Source organism: Ambystoma mexicanum, chromosome 11, assembly GCF_040938575.1.
Source record: "Ambystoma mexicanum isolate Mex_15411 chromosome 11, UKY_AmexF1_1, whole genome shotgun sequence".
NCBI classification, from domain to species: domain Eukaryota; kingdom Metazoa; phylum Chordata; class Amphibia; order Caudata; family Ambystomatidae; genus Ambystoma; species Ambystoma mexicanum.
Genome location: NC_090934.1, coordinates 256,134,967 through 256,151,981, shown reverse-complemented (window position 1 = coordinate 256,151,981; position 17,015 = coordinate 256,134,967). Strand labels below are relative to the sequence as shown.

General features: G+C 44.4%; 3 non-coding genes across 3 annotated transcripts; all 3 read right to left on the bottom strand.

The window, feature by feature from the left end:
- Positions 1 to 8,232: 8,232 nt before the first annotated feature.
- LOC138505407 (U11 spliceosomal RNA) lies at positions 8,233 to 8,372 on the bottom strand. The gene has a single exon (XR_011280194.1). It is a non-coding gene; the product is annotated as a U11 spliceosomal RNA (small nuclear RNA).
- Positions 8,373 to 12,483: 4,111 nt separating this feature from the next.
- On the bottom strand, positions 12,484 to 12,623 carry LOC138505414 (U11 spliceosomal RNA). Its single transcript, XR_011280201.1, has one exon. It is a non-coding gene; the product is annotated as a U11 spliceosomal RNA (small nuclear RNA).
- Positions 12,624 to 16,560: 3,937 nt separating this feature from the next.
- Positions 16,561 to 16,700, bottom strand: LOC138505412 (U11 spliceosomal RNA). The gene has a single exon (XR_011280199.1). It is a non-coding gene; the product is annotated as a U11 spliceosomal RNA (small nuclear RNA).
- Positions 16,701 to 17,015: the final 315 nt, after the last annotated feature.

Genomic DNA, 17,015 nt, shown 5'->3' with positions numbered 1-17,015 from the left:
CTATTGGCTCATCACAATGGACGTTTTATCTCTGTACACGAGCATACTGCACAACAAAGGACTGATCACCACCGAGTACTTTCTAAAAACCAGATCCATCTCATTTCACGACCAAAACAATATGATTCTGGAAATGTTGCAATTCACTCTACAAAATAACATATTTACGTTCAATCAAAAATTATACAGACAGACCCAAGGAACGGCCATGGGCGCCAAATATGCCCCATCATACGCAAACCTGTACATGGGCCACTTTGAACTTGAACACGCATGGCGACACCCATCTTTCACCCAATTCAATAACATCATTTTTTGGGCCCGTTACATAGATGACATTTTCATGATCTGGAATGGCACAATACAACTCTTTCAGGATTATCTAAAGTACCTCAACAACAACACTTACAATCTCAAACTCACAACGGAATTCAGCCAAACAAGTATCATTTTTTGGATGTTACCCTCTATATCAACAACAATATGATCAATACAACCCTATACACTAAACCAACCGCAGTCAACAGCCTACTTCACGCAACAAGCAATAACCCAAAACATGTTATTTGCAATATCCCTTTTGGTGAAATGTTAAGATTGAAAAGAAATTGCACACAAGATGAAGAGTTTGTGAAACATGCATCCAAAACAATTGCAAACGTTAAAGAGAGAGGCTGCAGTGAAGACCTGGTCAACAAAAGCTACCAAAAAATGGTTACAAGACGAAGACAAACACTACTCAAAGTAGGACAAAACAAAAAAGGCTCAGACACAGTACGAAAAACAAATTTCATCACAACGTACAGCTCCAACATTAAAGTGATTAAGCAAATTCTAAGCAACAATTGGAACATCCTGAAGGCAGACCATGATCTTTGAACCACATTAGGAAACCATCCAACAATAACCTACAGAAAAGCAAAAAACCTTAAACAACAACTCAGTCCATCGCACTTTACAGTCAAACAGAACCGAATTGCAAACACAGTGGGCACAGGGTGGCTGCAAGCGGCACTTAAAGGAAATTACATATGTGGACAGTGCTCAATTTGTCAGTACTCTGAGAACTCCAAAACCAGCATTATGAAACCTAATGGCACACTATACTCTATCCAACAACTAATCAACTGCAACAGCAGAAATGTAGTATACGGTATTAGATGTGTATGTGACCGCCTGTATATAGGCAGCACCACACGCCTTCTCAAGATCAGGATCAGCAAACATTACAGTTCAATCAAAAACCAGGATCTAAGATCACCGATATCAGTACATTTTCATGCATCTCATTCTTTGGACCAATTGAAGAACATGAGATTTTTTGGGATTGAAAAATTGCAGATGCCCCCCGAGGAGGCAACATCGAACTTATCCTTAGGAAACATGAAGCACGTTGGATCTGTTCCATGGATACTTGCCACACAGGACTGAATTCCGACCAAGAACTTTTCCATTTTCTATAAATCACATGCACCTAATATATCCACAGTGTCCCTCAAATCAGAAATGAGGCACAGTTAGTGTTATCTTTGCTTCCTCTTCATCTCCTAATTCCTTTACAGTTTAGACCATTTATTGTCAAATAAATATGTTAACAGAATAATTAACTCTATTCTCTTCCTCTCTATTTCAATAATCAAGACTAGGCCGGAGCAAGGTTGATATATAACAAAATAATAGATCCCAAAGATTTCGCAATCTTACCTGATCAACATCATAGTAATCATAGTCTTAAACACAACCTTTAGATACAAGTCCACGAAGGCTTTAGACATTTTTAAGATTCATGATGTATTAACAAGTGAATAGAATCACATCTGTAAATAACTAAAGCAACATTGAAGCACATAGCAATATTTTCGTATAGTACATCCAAAATGGCCGTCTGACATAGTACGCGTAACGTCATCATGCACACGTTGCAACGCGATGACGTCATCGCGTACTATAAGAAACGCGCCATTTTGCATCAAAAAACATGGCAATTGCACCAGCTGAGCGGCAGAGAGAAGCTCAAGCTCCTACAAATGGTAGGTAAGCATTTAGGATCTCTTAAATGGTAACTTTATCATCCAAAAGATGTTTAGCACTATCTGCTTTTCAAATTAGAATTGCTATCATTTGTACAAATAGCAACATAGGGAGCCACACAGGCAAGAACTAGCATCCTTGTTTTGAAATGCCTTTTTCAATAATGTCTCTAAATACATGCTGAGTACTATTTGTCCCTCAAAATTGGAATTGGCATCATCTGTATTAACAGTATATTTCGCAAGTCAATAATGCTAGAAAAGGCATCAATTTTTGGAATGTGGAGCATACTAATTAGGGGTTGTAGTATTTACACATTATTATTAGCAAAAACATCCCAGCAAACAGGCACAGTTGTGTTCGCATCTCCACCAACTTTAGCTTCAGATTACTAAGTTTCTCTTAACATCTAATTGTAATTTAAGGACAATGGGCCTCATTCCGAGTTGGGCGGTAAGGGTTAATGGTCACCGGTAACGAGACCGGTGCCGTTAAACCCTTACCGCCCAATTCCGAGTTCCCTTTGCGGGTCCTTCCTTAACGCCTGCTTTTAGCACACGTTGCTTTTAGCAGGCGTTAAGGACGGGACCCGCAAAGGGACTTCGGAGGTAATTACGGTACCGCAATTTGCAGTACCGTAATTACCGCATTCCCCATTCCAATTGAGACCTTTGGGGGCAAAAATAGGAATGGGGAAGGGCCCTGGTGAATGGGGAATTACCGCCCCCTCCAACCTTGGAATGGGGCGGTAATACCTCCATTCACCAGGGAGGAGTCGGTATGGATTTGGAGGCAACCATGGAGCTAATAGCTCCATGGTTACCTCCAAACTCGGAATGAGGCCCAAACTCTCCAAATGATTAAAATAGCATTTAAATGTTTTCTCTAGGAATATATATGCACTACATAATCAAGTCAAGGAGAGGCACTTCTTACTGTCAAATCTGAAACTTCTTACTGCGGACGTACAAGAACCAATTGAAGTGAGTACTATAACTCTTCCCTAGCTAGGAGACACTGGGCCGAATTCCGACCCAGGCGGTAAGTTACCGCCTGGGTCGTACCTTTACCACCATGGCGTAAACTATGTTTACGCCATGGTGGTTGGCGGACTTACCGCCCCATTCCGAGGTTGGCGGGGCGGTAAGTCCCCAATCTCCATTTACCCTTCCCCATTCCCATTTTTGCCCCATAGGGCATAATGGGAGTGGGGAAGGCGTTAATTATGCCACCGTAAATTACGGTGGCGTAATTAACAACAAGGTCCCTTAGCGCCATGGATTTTAACACCTGCTAAAAGCAGGTGTTAAATCCTCCATGGCGCTAAGGGACCTCGGAATCAGGCGGTAAGGGTCGGCGCTGTTTACGCTGCCGTAAACCCCTTACCGCCTGGGTCGGAATGAGGCCCACTTACCTTAAGTATATCGATATCGAACTTTGATTTATAACCTTGCTTTACAGGGCAATCTCCTTATTGGATAAACAATCAGATCATCAGTTACTTACATAAGAAAGACTGTCAAAGCACCAAAATAAGGATCCATACATCTACTTCTAGTTCTACTAACCATCCTACCTTCTGAGGAACTACTCATAAACCAGAGAGGGGAAACAGGTGTTGAGGACTGGTCACAACAACTATACAACAAGGATAATTAGTGTAATTTCCAACTATATCATCAAGACACCATCAAAGGATTGGATAAACAAATACCTCAACAACAAATTAACAAATCAATAGAAGGACACCATTGATACTCAAAATTGTACTTTCAAAAACAGCATCTCGTCCATTACAAGGGAAACTAATTATCCTCGAAAAACTGGGAAACCATCAAATCAATGGCAGCCAGTTTCTTTGCACCAAGTTTGGACTCTTAGTAGAAAGTCAACTTTTTTGGCAAATAGTGAAGTACAACTATTTTGCCACAATCAAATGAGTTTGTATTTATATTAAATACAAAAATGTCCTTTGCCTTCTAAAGGAACAACTCAAAAAACCTTTGAAAAATCACAAAATTGTATTGTTTCTATTCAAGGAGGAGCACAACCTAGGGACAACACCTCTTCTTGTTTTGAATATTAGCATAGCTCAGGTAGCCTCTGAGCAAGTCCTAAGGCTGCAGCACCTTCCTACCTTCATTTTATTCTCCATTTATCATTTACATAACAATAAGGAGGGCGCCATCACTGTCCAAAAGGCTGACCTTCTGTTCTTTGAGGACAGCAGGTGACCAACCAACTATTACATTAGATGGGAATGCAGAGGATTACCCCCGCCCCCATACGGAGCCAGACAGTATTATTCATAATGAACTGTAGAGATCCATCAAGCAATGCATGAGTCTTACCGACGGTGCAAGAGTTTCTGCTAGCGTTCAACCATTTCAGTAAAGAAGAGCGACTCCTATAATGATGTTGGAAGAAGGAAGGCAATTGTTCGACCACAAGGCTCAGGAACACTGAAGCAAGGGGATGATATAGCCAGCATATGCATATTGACACAGCTTTACAAGCAATCTATTCCTACTTCACAGGAGAGGAAAGTTCAAGCCTGTAATAAATCTCCAGGAACTCCCCAAATGGATTATGTATCTCAACTTCAAAATGGAGGGAATCTATTTATTGTGAGACATCCTGTCGAAGGCAACTGGCTAGTCAGGCTAGACCTGAAGGACGCACATTTTACGGTTCCGCCTTTCAGTATCACAGGAGATTCCTGTGGTTCGTTTGGCAGGGGAGGACCTGGGAATTCACTTGTCTGCCTTCCGGTCATTCATCAGTGCCTTGGTGCTTCACCAAACTGATGAAACTTGTGGCAGAAGCCTACTGGGAGTCAGGGATCAGAATGATTATGTGTCTGGACGACATGATCGTCACATCACAGGGAGCCTACAAAGTAAGGGAACAGAGAAAAAGGCCACTCAGTATTTGATGCGTCTAGACTTTTTGGTAAAATGGGAGAAGTCAGAGATCATTCCAAGCTAGAGGCTAGAGTTGCTGGGTTTTACGGTGGACACCCAGACATATTAGATAAAATTGACTTTTCAGAAAGTAAAGACCGTAAAGAAAGAGCTCAAGAATGCTCTAGGGAAATGTTATATATTGCTCAGGGAGCTAGTGAAGAGCTATTCAGATAATCTTCGCAGGGCACTTACTTTAGAAGGCCTTTCAATGACTGATGATCCGGCATGTTTTGAAGTGTTTAGCATATCACCAACTGGTAGAGCTAGATGTGAAAGCAGGACAGACCTGAACTGGTGGCTGGAGCACAAGGATGCATGGAATGGCTGAACCATTATGAGGAAGGACGCAGATTTCATTCTGGAATCGGATGCCAACCATCTAAAATGAGGGGCGGGTGTAGAATGGAGAGACAAAGACAAGTGGTAGGTGAACCAAGGCCTCTACATAAACAATTTCAAGCTCCTAGCGGGATTCATCGCCAGTCGCTCTCTCCTTAAATACAGAGTAGGGTTCTGAGCACTTCTCAGAATGGACAATGTCTTGGCGGTATGGTACTTAAATCCCCTCGAACGCACCAGGTTACAAAGACGGCAAAAGATTTGTGGCACTAGTGATTGACACAGAGATTCTCTTTGATGGCAGAGTGCTTGCTGAGGGCACCCAGCATAGTGGTGGATTGGAATTCCCAGCATCTCTCAGATTCCAGCGACTGGAGACTAAGCCAGGATATCTTTCAGATCAAAAAGCAACGGGGTACATTCCAGACAGGTTTGTTTGCATACGGGACAAACGCTAAACTGCCACTACTCTTCAAATGGAGGCCAGATCCTGAAGATGCGGCAACTGATGCTTTTTTGCAATCCTTGAAGAGGTATTGCCTTTACGCCTTCCCTCCCTTTGCGATGATTGAGAGAGTATTGAGCAAGGCGTGGAAGGCAAAATGTGTCCAATAGTTGTATTGTATTGCAACTTGCAGTGCTTCATGCAGAATCGACATCAAAAGATTTCAGAAGCATATTTTTTGTACTTGGGGCTAGTCCATGGTCCCATGCACTGCGAAAATGAAGATCACTGAATCAGGCCATTACCTCCTCGTTGTCAGTCTTCCTCGTCACAATCCATATTCGACTGTGAAGAGAAAGACCTGGACTCAGAGTAATGAAGATTACCAGCAAGTATTGCTCTGATTACTTACTGGTAATCTGCATTACTCCTAGTCCTGCTCTTCCTCGTCACAGTACTTACTTCATATGGCCCCTGCCTCCGACACAGGACTTTCTTCTATTTCTTTTCTTTTGTATAACTCCTCCCCTTAATCTTCAACCCTCAGTTTTAACATAACTAAGCCGGAGTATGGGACCCTCCCCACCCCCACAGTACTGTGACGAGGAAGAGTAGAACTTGTAGTGATGAAGATTACTAGCAAGTAATCAGAGCATTATCTCCACGTCCACTCTCCCTCGTCCCAGTACTTACTTCACGAGGCATACCAGAGCAGCAACGGGGTGAGGCCCAATGGAACACAGAGACAGAAGTGCAGCAACACAAAGCACATTATTGACTCCAATAATCACATTCCAAGAGACAAAACACCAGTCCCGAAAGAACCATTCCCGGAGTGGGAGACATTCAACCGATAGTGGTTGACAAAGGTGTTCTGATCCGTCCAGGTGGCAACCCTACAAATCTCCTGCAGAGAAACCCCCTGAGCATCCACCCAGGAAGCAGCCACACCCATGGTAGAGCGACACTGAACGCATACTTGCCAACCCTACCGATTTGGGTGGTAGGCTACTGCATTTTACGCAGTCCTACCGCCTACCGATTTCATTGTTAAGACCTACAGATTTCCAGGCCTGGCTGGCTGCCTGGAGCCCAGCCAGTCCTGTACAGCGTGAGCAACGAGAGCAGCATCGGAGATTCATGAAGGTGGGCGTGTTCATTTGCCCATTAATTTGATGGATGTAGTCTGCCTGTCCACAAATGACGTGAAACACTCTAAACAGACACTCTGCCCAGGGCCTGGGCATCGTGAGATCCTAGCGTCAGAGAGTCACACCGTGACACCACACACATGATCCGTGCCTCTCAGAGCTGCTTGCCTCAGGTCATGGTGCCATGGGATAATATACTGTGTTTCTTCAGACCTCTGAGCTGGTGCTCTGTCTCTCACTGCAGAATAGTGAACTTCCCAGTGTCTGTGCTGTATACACACAGCTGCAAACATGTATTCTCTGAGGCAGGTAAATTAGTTACTTTTTTAAATATATGATGTGTCAAGGGCAGGGACGGCATCAAGGCCTTTCAACCTTTTCAGTTGAACAGGGCAATGAGCCTCAGGGAGGCCCCCAGCAACTGCCCCATGGTGCCAGTCAACAGTTATAATACATGTCTCTCTATATTACTTTTGTTCTGGAGCTTACCTTACAATCTGCATTTGCGAGAGCCCTGGCAGCCCTCATTTCCCAGTGTTATCACCTCGACTTTTCACACCGGTTCTTCCACAGCAGGCACTTGCTTACATGGAAGTATTTATAGATTTTCAGTGGGTATTTCCTGTTTCAGCTCCCTGAAATCCCTTCTTGATAATCGGCGGCTATTAACCCCCAGCTCTATTTCATAGTCTTCCTTATAATGTATGCACCACACAGGTCCCTCTGACTGTTTTCCGCTCTACACAGTGGGGTACCCAACCATGATGTAGAACGTTCCTGTGATTTCTTCATGGCCATGTGTCACTTGATGTTATTTCCTGTGATATGATAAGGTCAAAGTTCACGTGACATAATTCCCTGTGATGTCATGCCCTGTCATTTCATTGAGTCAAATTGATGTGACATCATTTCCTGTGATGTCATCATTATGCTAATTACTATTTTTGAAACGTTCAGATTCCTACATATTTTTGGTCACAGAATGTTGGCATGTATGCTATGGCATGAACAGAGATGCTGGCGAGAGCAGATATGCGCACTGGAGTGAGACGAGACACTGATCTGAAAACGATGAAAGAGGTGCTCTTCACTCCACCACAGGAGGTCATTGAGGGGAGTGCTTGAGAGTAAGGCGCAGAAATTAATCACCTGTTTAAAACACAATGAGCAAAAAGTACCATAAAAGAAATAACTGGCTGAACTGTCGCAACAAAGATTCATGTTTACGAATACACAGAGGTAACTACAAACAACACAACGGAACACACACACGCTAATCTTTTTATATAACTTGCAATTTCGGGGCGCACGGACGAGCGATCACTAGCTGCCCCAGTTACAAAAATTATGTTTCCGAAATCTCTTGATGTCGATTCCGCACGGAGAGCTGCAGGTTACCCAGCATCCCTCCGTGTACCACTCACGGCAGAAACCCTTTTTACCCTGGCATTTCTGAATCGACATTCCCATGTTTCTGTTCTCCCATTACTAGAAGAGTGCTAGTAAATAAATACTCAGTAATTAGTGAAAAAACAGGCTACAGAAAACATTACAAGCAGCTATGTAACAATCGTGGAAATAAAATCACATTTGGTGTCAAATAAGGACCACAACACCACAGAAAAATATGCAATTAACCAAGGCATTCTGGGAAAGGCACATGGTCGAATTTCCAGTTGGGTCGTTTTTAATAGAAACAGAGACAGGACGTATATATATATATATATAATTAAAAACGACCCAACTGGCAATTCGACCATGCGCCTTTCCCAGAATGCCTTGGTTAATTGCATATTTTTCTGTGGTGTTGTGGTCCTTATTTGACACCAAATGTGATTTTATTTCCACGATTGTTACATAGCTGCTTGTAATGTTTTCTGTAGCCTGTTTTTTCACTAATTACTGAGTATTTATATATATCTCGCTATCTTGCACGGTGTGTTTCCGATTACTGGATGGACCCCTGTAACATTGAATAAGAAACTAAATTCAGCAACTTTGAAGATCCAGGTGATGCACTTATATCTGCAAAGGATATACCCTTGCTTGATGCATTCTAGCTTTGAAACCAGTTATTTATCGGTCACTCAGAGATCTATGTTAGCAGTTGGTCTTGAAACACAACCGCCCTTCTTTCTACCAACAGAGCAAGGCTTTTCTAACTAACCTTTGTTCTGCAAGTCACACAACCATTATCTCGACATTGAAGGTAAACTGGACTCATTTTCTATATACAGTCATATAGCAATTTACATCAGATGTTGATTAAACCTGTGGATTAGCATTTACCAGGGACATCATTTCACCAAAATGTCAGTGGTAGCGGAAGTGACATCACACGACCCTTGACCTCTGATGACATCACAGGACGTGATGTCATTTGACCCCACCCCAAAGTGTCATCATGGGAAGTGATGGAACATGACCTTCTTACCCCTTGGCAAAACAGAAGAGGCATCACATAGCATTGTTTCTAAGTGCACTACGAAAAATATGGTTACATATCACTGTAAAGTGATATACATTTCATACACAAGAATAGATCGCCATATGTATCGTTAATATCTGCGCATATAGGCCCATATTAACAGGTTACTGTGAATGCAAGCAGACGTCCAATGCCAAACGATGATGTGTTATTATATAGCACTTATGCTTAAGCGATTCATATAGAGCAAATATACATACAATATCACCCAACCTGTGTTGGTACTCATTTATCAAACTCAGCAGGATGAAAGGCTGAGTTGAACTTGCCGGAGTCAAGCCTGCAACCTGCAGATCACACACGCATTGCAGCAGCGAGTGCTGAACCCACTGAGCTATCTTACCGGCTATAGCTATCAGAAAACCAGCCACTTGAGAAATAAAAAGCCACATGCTGTTGGCCACAACCCAGGAGCCTCAATTTAAAAAAATGGAAATAAACGTTTTTAAATTTCTTTTTTTAGGGGTAGCAAGGCAGACCAAAGGGTATTGCAGTAGCATTATCTAATAGTTCATCAAGGATGTCTCTTACCACTGGTTTGACAGTCAGTGACAGCATGTTTTCCTTCCTTTGATCGTCCAGCAGACCCATGGTGCCTATGTATGCAGTATCTTGTCCAGTGAGGACCTAAACTGCTGGTGCAGCCGGTAATTGCAGAACCGTCGGCTCATTGATCAGTGGTTGAAAGTTTGCGGATGCCCTTCCAGGCACCGTAGTGGGGATGTCTTCTCCTGACATTCTGACGGGCCACGGTCATGCACCTCTGGACTTTGTGCTGTTTGATGTCTCTTTTCAGGTCTTCCCGTAGATCTGGCACAGGAAAATACCATACTGATCCTCTGAGTGGCCTGTATACCCTCCTACTGTGCTGGGTCTGTGTATAACACACTGTGCTCATGCTTCTCAAGTCGCTCCTCCCGCTGATCAGCCACCCAGCGCGGGCTCTCTTCAAAGGTTGAGTCACCCACCGACTTGCCTTGCCGTGCACAGCAAATACTCTGGCAAGCGGGATCCGCTCTGTTGCTGAGCACGGCAAAATCTCTGAACACTCTGTTGTAGTGGGTGTGGGTTCCGCTGTGGGTCCGCAGTGTGCTCCAGCCTTCTCTGCAGCGAGTCTAAATGGGTGCGAGAACGGGTGCCAGAAGGCCCTTCCGGCGGCACCGTCCTGCGGGGCGTGCTCCGTTCACTGCTGACCAAGCCTTTTGTCTTCCTTTACTGCACACAGGGCCTACAGTGTTATGTGAGTGGGCCACACTCATAAAGACACCTAGTACACCGTATGTCTGAACAGCTTCAACTTTATTTTTCCAACTGCCTAACTCCCATTTCCGACCCCATCACTTCCTTTCCCCCCTCCCCTGTAGCCGCAACCCACCAGAACAAATAGACGGCTGAGACATGACATGGCCGTGCCGAGTTTGCTCTGCCGCAACATCTGTGCAGCAAAATGAAGCACACCGAAACATGGTGTACTGTGCTGGCCAAGCTTTTGATGGAACAACTAGTGCACGGATGACACCAGCGGCCAGTCACAGTGAGGCAATGGCTAAGGAGCTAAAGGACAGTCTAGCTATGGCATGCTTGCCAACCCTACCGATTTGAGCGGTAGGCTACTGCATTTTACGCAGTCCTATCGCCTACAGATTTCGTTGTTAAGACCTACCGATTTCCAGGCCTGGCTGGCTGCCTGGGGCCCAGCCAGTCCACCCAGCCAGTCCTGTACAGCGTGAGCAATGAGAGCAGCATTGGAGATTCATGAAGGTGCGCGTGTTAAATGGCCTATTAATTTGATGGATGTAGTCTGCCTGTCCACAAATGGCGTGAAACAGACACTCTGCCCAGGGCCTGGGCATCGTGAGACCCAAGCAAGTGTCAGAGCGTCACACCGTGACACCACACACATGATCCGTGCCTCTCAGAGCTGCTTGCCTGAGCTCATGGTGCCATGGGATAATATACTGTGTTTCTTCAGACCTCTGAGCTTGTGCTCTGTCTCTCACTGCAGAATAGTGAACTTCCCAGTGACTGTGCTGTATACACACAGCTGCAAACATGTATTCTCTGAGGCAGGTAAATTGGTTACTTTTTTAGATATGTGATGTGTCAAGGGCAGGGACGGCATCAAGGCCTTTCAACCATTTCAGTTGAAAGGGGCAATGAGCCTCAGGGAGGCCCCCAGGAACTGCCCCATGGTGCCAGTCAGCAGTTATAATACATGTCTCTCTATATTACTTTTGTTCTGGATCTTGCCTTACAAGCTGCATTTGCGGGAGCCCTTGCAGCCCTCACTTCCCAGTGTTATCCCGTAGACTTTTCACACCAGTTCTTCAACAGCAGGCACTTGCTTACATGGAAGTATTTATTGCTTTTCAGTGGGTATTTCCTGTTTCAGCTCCCTGAAATCCCTTCTTGATAATCGGCGGCTATTAACCCCCAGCTGTATTTCATAGTCTTCCTTATAATGTATGCACCTCAAAGGTCCCTCTGACTGTTTCCCGCTCTACACAGTGGGGTACCCAACCATGATGTAGAACTTTCCTGTGATTTCTTCATGGCCATGTGTCACTTGATGTTATTTCCTGTGATATGATAAGGTCAAAGTTCACGTGACATAATTCCCTGTGATGTCATGCCCTGTCATTTCATTGAGTCAAATTGATGTGACATCATTTCCTGTGATGTCATCATTATGCTAATTACTATTTTTGAAACGTTCAGATTCCTACATATTTTTGGTCACAGAATGTTGGCATGTATGCTATGGCATGAACAGAGATGCTGGCGAGAGCAGATATGCGCACTGGAGTGAGACGAGACACTGATCTGAAAACGATGAAAGAGGTGCTCTTCACTCCACCACAGGAGGTCATTGAGGGGAGTGCTTGAGAGTAAGGCGCAGAAATTAATCACCTGTTTAAAACACAATGAGCAAAAAGTACCATAAAAGAAATAACTGGCTGAACTGTCGCAACAAAGATTCATGTTTACGAATACACAGAGGTAACTACAAACAACACAACGGAACACACACACACGCTAATCTTTTTATATAACTTGCAATTTCGGGGCGCACGGACGAGCGATCACTAGCTGCCCCAGTTACAAAAATTATGTTTCCGAAATCTCTTGATGTCGATTCCGCACGGAGAGCTGCAGGTTACCCCGCATCCCTCTGTGTACCACTCACGGCAGAAACCCTTTTTACACAAACATTTCTGAATCGACATTCCCATGTTTCTGTTCTCCCATTACTAGAAGAGTGCTAGTAAATAAATACTCAGTAATTAGTGAAAAAACAGGCTACAGAAAACATTACAAGCAGCTATGTAACAATCGTGGAAATAAAATCACATTTGGTGTCAAATAAGGACCACAACACCACAGAAAAATATGCAATTAACCAAGGCATTCTGGGAAAGGCGCATGGTCGAATTGCCAGTTGGGTCGTTTTTAATAGAAACAGAGACAGGACGTATATATATATATATATATATATATATATATATATATATCGCTATCTTGCACGGTGTGTTTCCGATTACTGGATGGACCCCTGTAACATTGAATAAGAAACTAAATTCAGCAACTTTGAAGCTCCAGGTGTTGCACTTATATCTGCAACGGATATACCCTTGCGTGATGCATTCTAGCTTTGAAACCTGTTATTTATCGGTCACTCAGAGATCTATGTTAGCAGTTGGTCTTGAAACACAACCGCCCTTCTTTCTACCAACAGAGCAAGGCTTTTCTAACTAACCTTTGTTCTGCAAGTCACACAACCATTACCTCGACAGTGAAGGTAAACTGGACTCATTTTCTATATACAGTCATATAGCAATTTATATCAGATGTTGATTAAACCTGTGGATTACCATTTATCAGGGACATCATTTCACCAAAATGTCAGTGGTAGCGGAAGGGACATCACACGACCCTTGACCTCTGATGACATCACAGGACGTGCTGTCATTTGACCCCACCCCAAAGTGACATCATGGGAAGTGATGGAACATGACCTTCTTACCCCTTGGCAAAACAGAAGAGGCATCACATAGCATTGTTTCTAAGTGCACTACGAAAAATATGGTTACATATCACTGTAAAGTGATATACATTTCATACACAAGAATAGATCGCCATATGTATCGTTAATATCAGCGCATATAGGCCCATATTAACAGGTTACTGTGAATGCAAGCAGACGTCCAAGGCCAAACGATGACGTGTTATTATATAGCACTTATGCTTAAGCGATTCATATAGAGCAAATATACATACAACATCACCCAACCTGTGTTGGTACTCATTTATCAAACTCAGCAGGATGAAAGGCTGAGTTGAACTTGCTGGAGTCAAGCCTGCAACCTGCAGATCACACACGCATTGCAGCAGCGAGTGCTGAACCCACTGAGTTATCTTACCGGCTATAGCTATCAGAAAACCAGCCACTTGAGAAATAAAAAGCCACATGCTGTTGGCCACAGCCCAGGAGCCTCAATTTAAAAAAATGGAAATAAACGTTTTTAAATTTCTTTTTTTAGGGGTAGCAAGGCAGACCAAAGGGTATTGCAGTAGCATTATCTAATAGTTCATCAAGGATGTCTCTTACCACTGGTTTGACAATCAGTGACAGCATGTTTTCCTTCCTTTGATAGTCCAGCAGACCCATGGTGCCTATGTATGCAGTCATCTTGTCCAGTGAGGACCTAAACTGCTGGTGCAGCCGGTAATTGCAGAACCGTCGGCTCATTGATCAGTGGTTGAAAGTTTGCGGATGCCCTTCCAGGCACCGTAGTGGGGATGTCTTCTCCTGACATTCTGACGGGCCACGGTCATGCACCTCTGGACTTGGTGCTGTGTGATGTCTCTTTTCAGGTCTTCCCGTACATCTGGCACAGGAAAATACCATACTGATCCTCTGGGTGGCATGGATACCCTCCTACTGTGCTGGGTCTGTGTGTAACACACTGTGCTCATGCTTCTCAAGTCGCTCCTCCCGCTGATCAGCCACCCAGCGCGGGCTCTCTTCAAAGGTTGAGTCACCCACCAACTTGCCTTGCCGTGCACAGCAAATACTCTGGCAAGTGGGACCCGCTCTGTTGCTGTGCACGGCGAAATCTCTGCACGCTCTGTTGTAGTGGGAGTGGGTTCCGCTGTGGGTCCACAGTGTGCTCCAGCCTTCTCTGCGGCGAGTCTAAATGGGTGCGAGAACGGGTGCCAGAAGGCCCTTCCAGCGGCACCGTCCTGCGAGGCGTGCTCCGTTCACTGCTGACCAAGCCTTTAGTCTTCCTTTACTGCACACAGGGCCTACAGTGTTATGTGAGTGGGCCACACTCATAAAGACACCTAGTACACCGTGTTTCTGAACAGCTTCAACTTTATTTTTCCAACTACCCAACTCCCATTTCCGACCCCATCACTTCCTTTCCCCCCTCCCGTGTAGCCGCAACCTATCAGAACAAATAGACGGCTGAGACATGACATGGCCGTGCCGAGTTTGCTCTGCCGCCGCATCTGTGCAGCAAAATGAAGCACACCGAAACATGGTGTACTGTGCTGGCCAAGCTTTTGATGGAACAACTAGTGCACGGATGACACCAGCGGCCAGTCACAGTGAGGCAATGGCTAAGGAGCTAAAGGACAGTGTAGCTATGGCATACTTGCTAACCCTACCGATTTGGGCGGTAGGCTACTGCATTTTACGCAGTCCTATCGCCTACAGATTTCATTGTTAAGACCTACCGATTTCCAGGCCTGGCTGGCTGTCTGGGGCCCAGCCAGTCCACCCAGCCAGTCCTGTACAGGGTGAGCAATGAGAGCAGCATTGGAGATTCATGAAGGTGGGCGTGTTAAATGGCCCATTAATTTGATGGATGTAGTCTGCCTGTCCACAAATGGCGTGAAACAGACACTCTGCCCAGGGCTTGGGCATCGTGAGACCCAAGCAAGTGTCAAGGGTCACACCGTGACACCACACACATGATCCGTGCCTCTCAGAGCTGCTTGCCTCAGGTCATGGTGCCATGGAATAATATACTGTGTTTCTTCAGACCTCTGAGCTTGTGCTCTGTCTCTCACTGCAGAATAGTGAACTTCCCAGTGACTGTGCTGTATACACACAGCTGCAAACATATATTCTCTGAGGCAGGTAAATTGGTTACTTTTTTAGATATGTGATGTGTCAAGGGCAGGGACGGCATCAAGGCCTTTCAACCATTTCAGTTGAAAGGGGCAATGAGCCTCAGGGAGGCCCCCAGGAACTGCCCCATGATGCCAGTCAGCAGTTATAATACATGTCTCTCTATATTACTTTTGTTCTGGATCTTGCCTTACAAGCTGCATTTGCGGGAGCCCTTGCAGCCCTCACTTCCCAGTGTTATCCCGTCGACTTTTCACACCAGTTCTTCAACAGCAGGCACTTGCTTACATGGAAGTATTTATTGCTTTTCAGTGGGTATTTCCTGTTTCAGCTCCCTGAATCCCTTCTTGATAATCGGCGGCTATTAACCCCCAGCTGTATTTCATAGTCTTCCTTATAATGTATGCACCTCAAAGGTCCCTCTGACTGTTTCCCGCTCTACACAGTGGGGTACCCAACCATGATGTAGAACGTTCCTGTGATTTCTTCATGGCCATGTGTCACTTGATGTTATTTCCTGTGATATGATAAGGTCAAAGTTCACGTGACATAATTCCCTGTGATGTCATGCCCTGTCATTTCATTGAGTCAAATTGATGTGACATCATTTCCTGTGATGTCATCATTATGCTAATTACTATTTTTGAAACGTTCAGATTCCTACATATTTTTGGTCACAGAATGTTGGCATGTATGCTATGGCATGAACAGAGATGCTGGCGAGAGCAGATATGCGCACTGGAGTGAGACGAGACACTGATCTGAAAACGATGAAAGAGGTGCTCTTCACTCCACCACAGGAGGTCATTGAGGGGAGTGCTTGAGAGTAAGGTGCAGAAATTAATCACCTGTTTAAAACACAATGAGCAAAAAGTACCATAAAAGAAATAACTGGCTGAACTGTCGCAACAAAGATTCATGTTTACGAATACACAGAGGTAACTACAAACAACACAACGGAACACACACACACGCTAATCTTTTTATATAACTTGCAATTTCGGGGCGCACGGAGGAGCGATCACTAGCTGCCCCAGTTACAAAAATTATGTTTCCGAAATCTCTTGATGTCGATTCCGCACGGAGAGCTGCAGGTTACCCCGCATCCCTCCGTGTACCACTCAAGGCAGAAACCCTTTTTACACAAACATTTCTGAATCGACGTTCCCATGTTTCTGTTCTCCCATTACTAGAAGAGTGCTAGTAAATAAATACTCAGTAATTCGTGAAAAAACAGGCTCCAGAAAACATTACAAGCAGCTATGTAACAATCGCGGAAATAAAATCACATTTGGTGTCAAATAAGGACCACAACACCACAGAAAAATATGCAATTAACCAAGGCATTCTGGGAAAGGCGCATGGTCGAATTGCCAGTTGGGTCGTTTTTAATAGAAACAGAGACAGGACGTATAACAGACAGGGTGTGTTTCCGATTACTGGATGACCTCTGTAA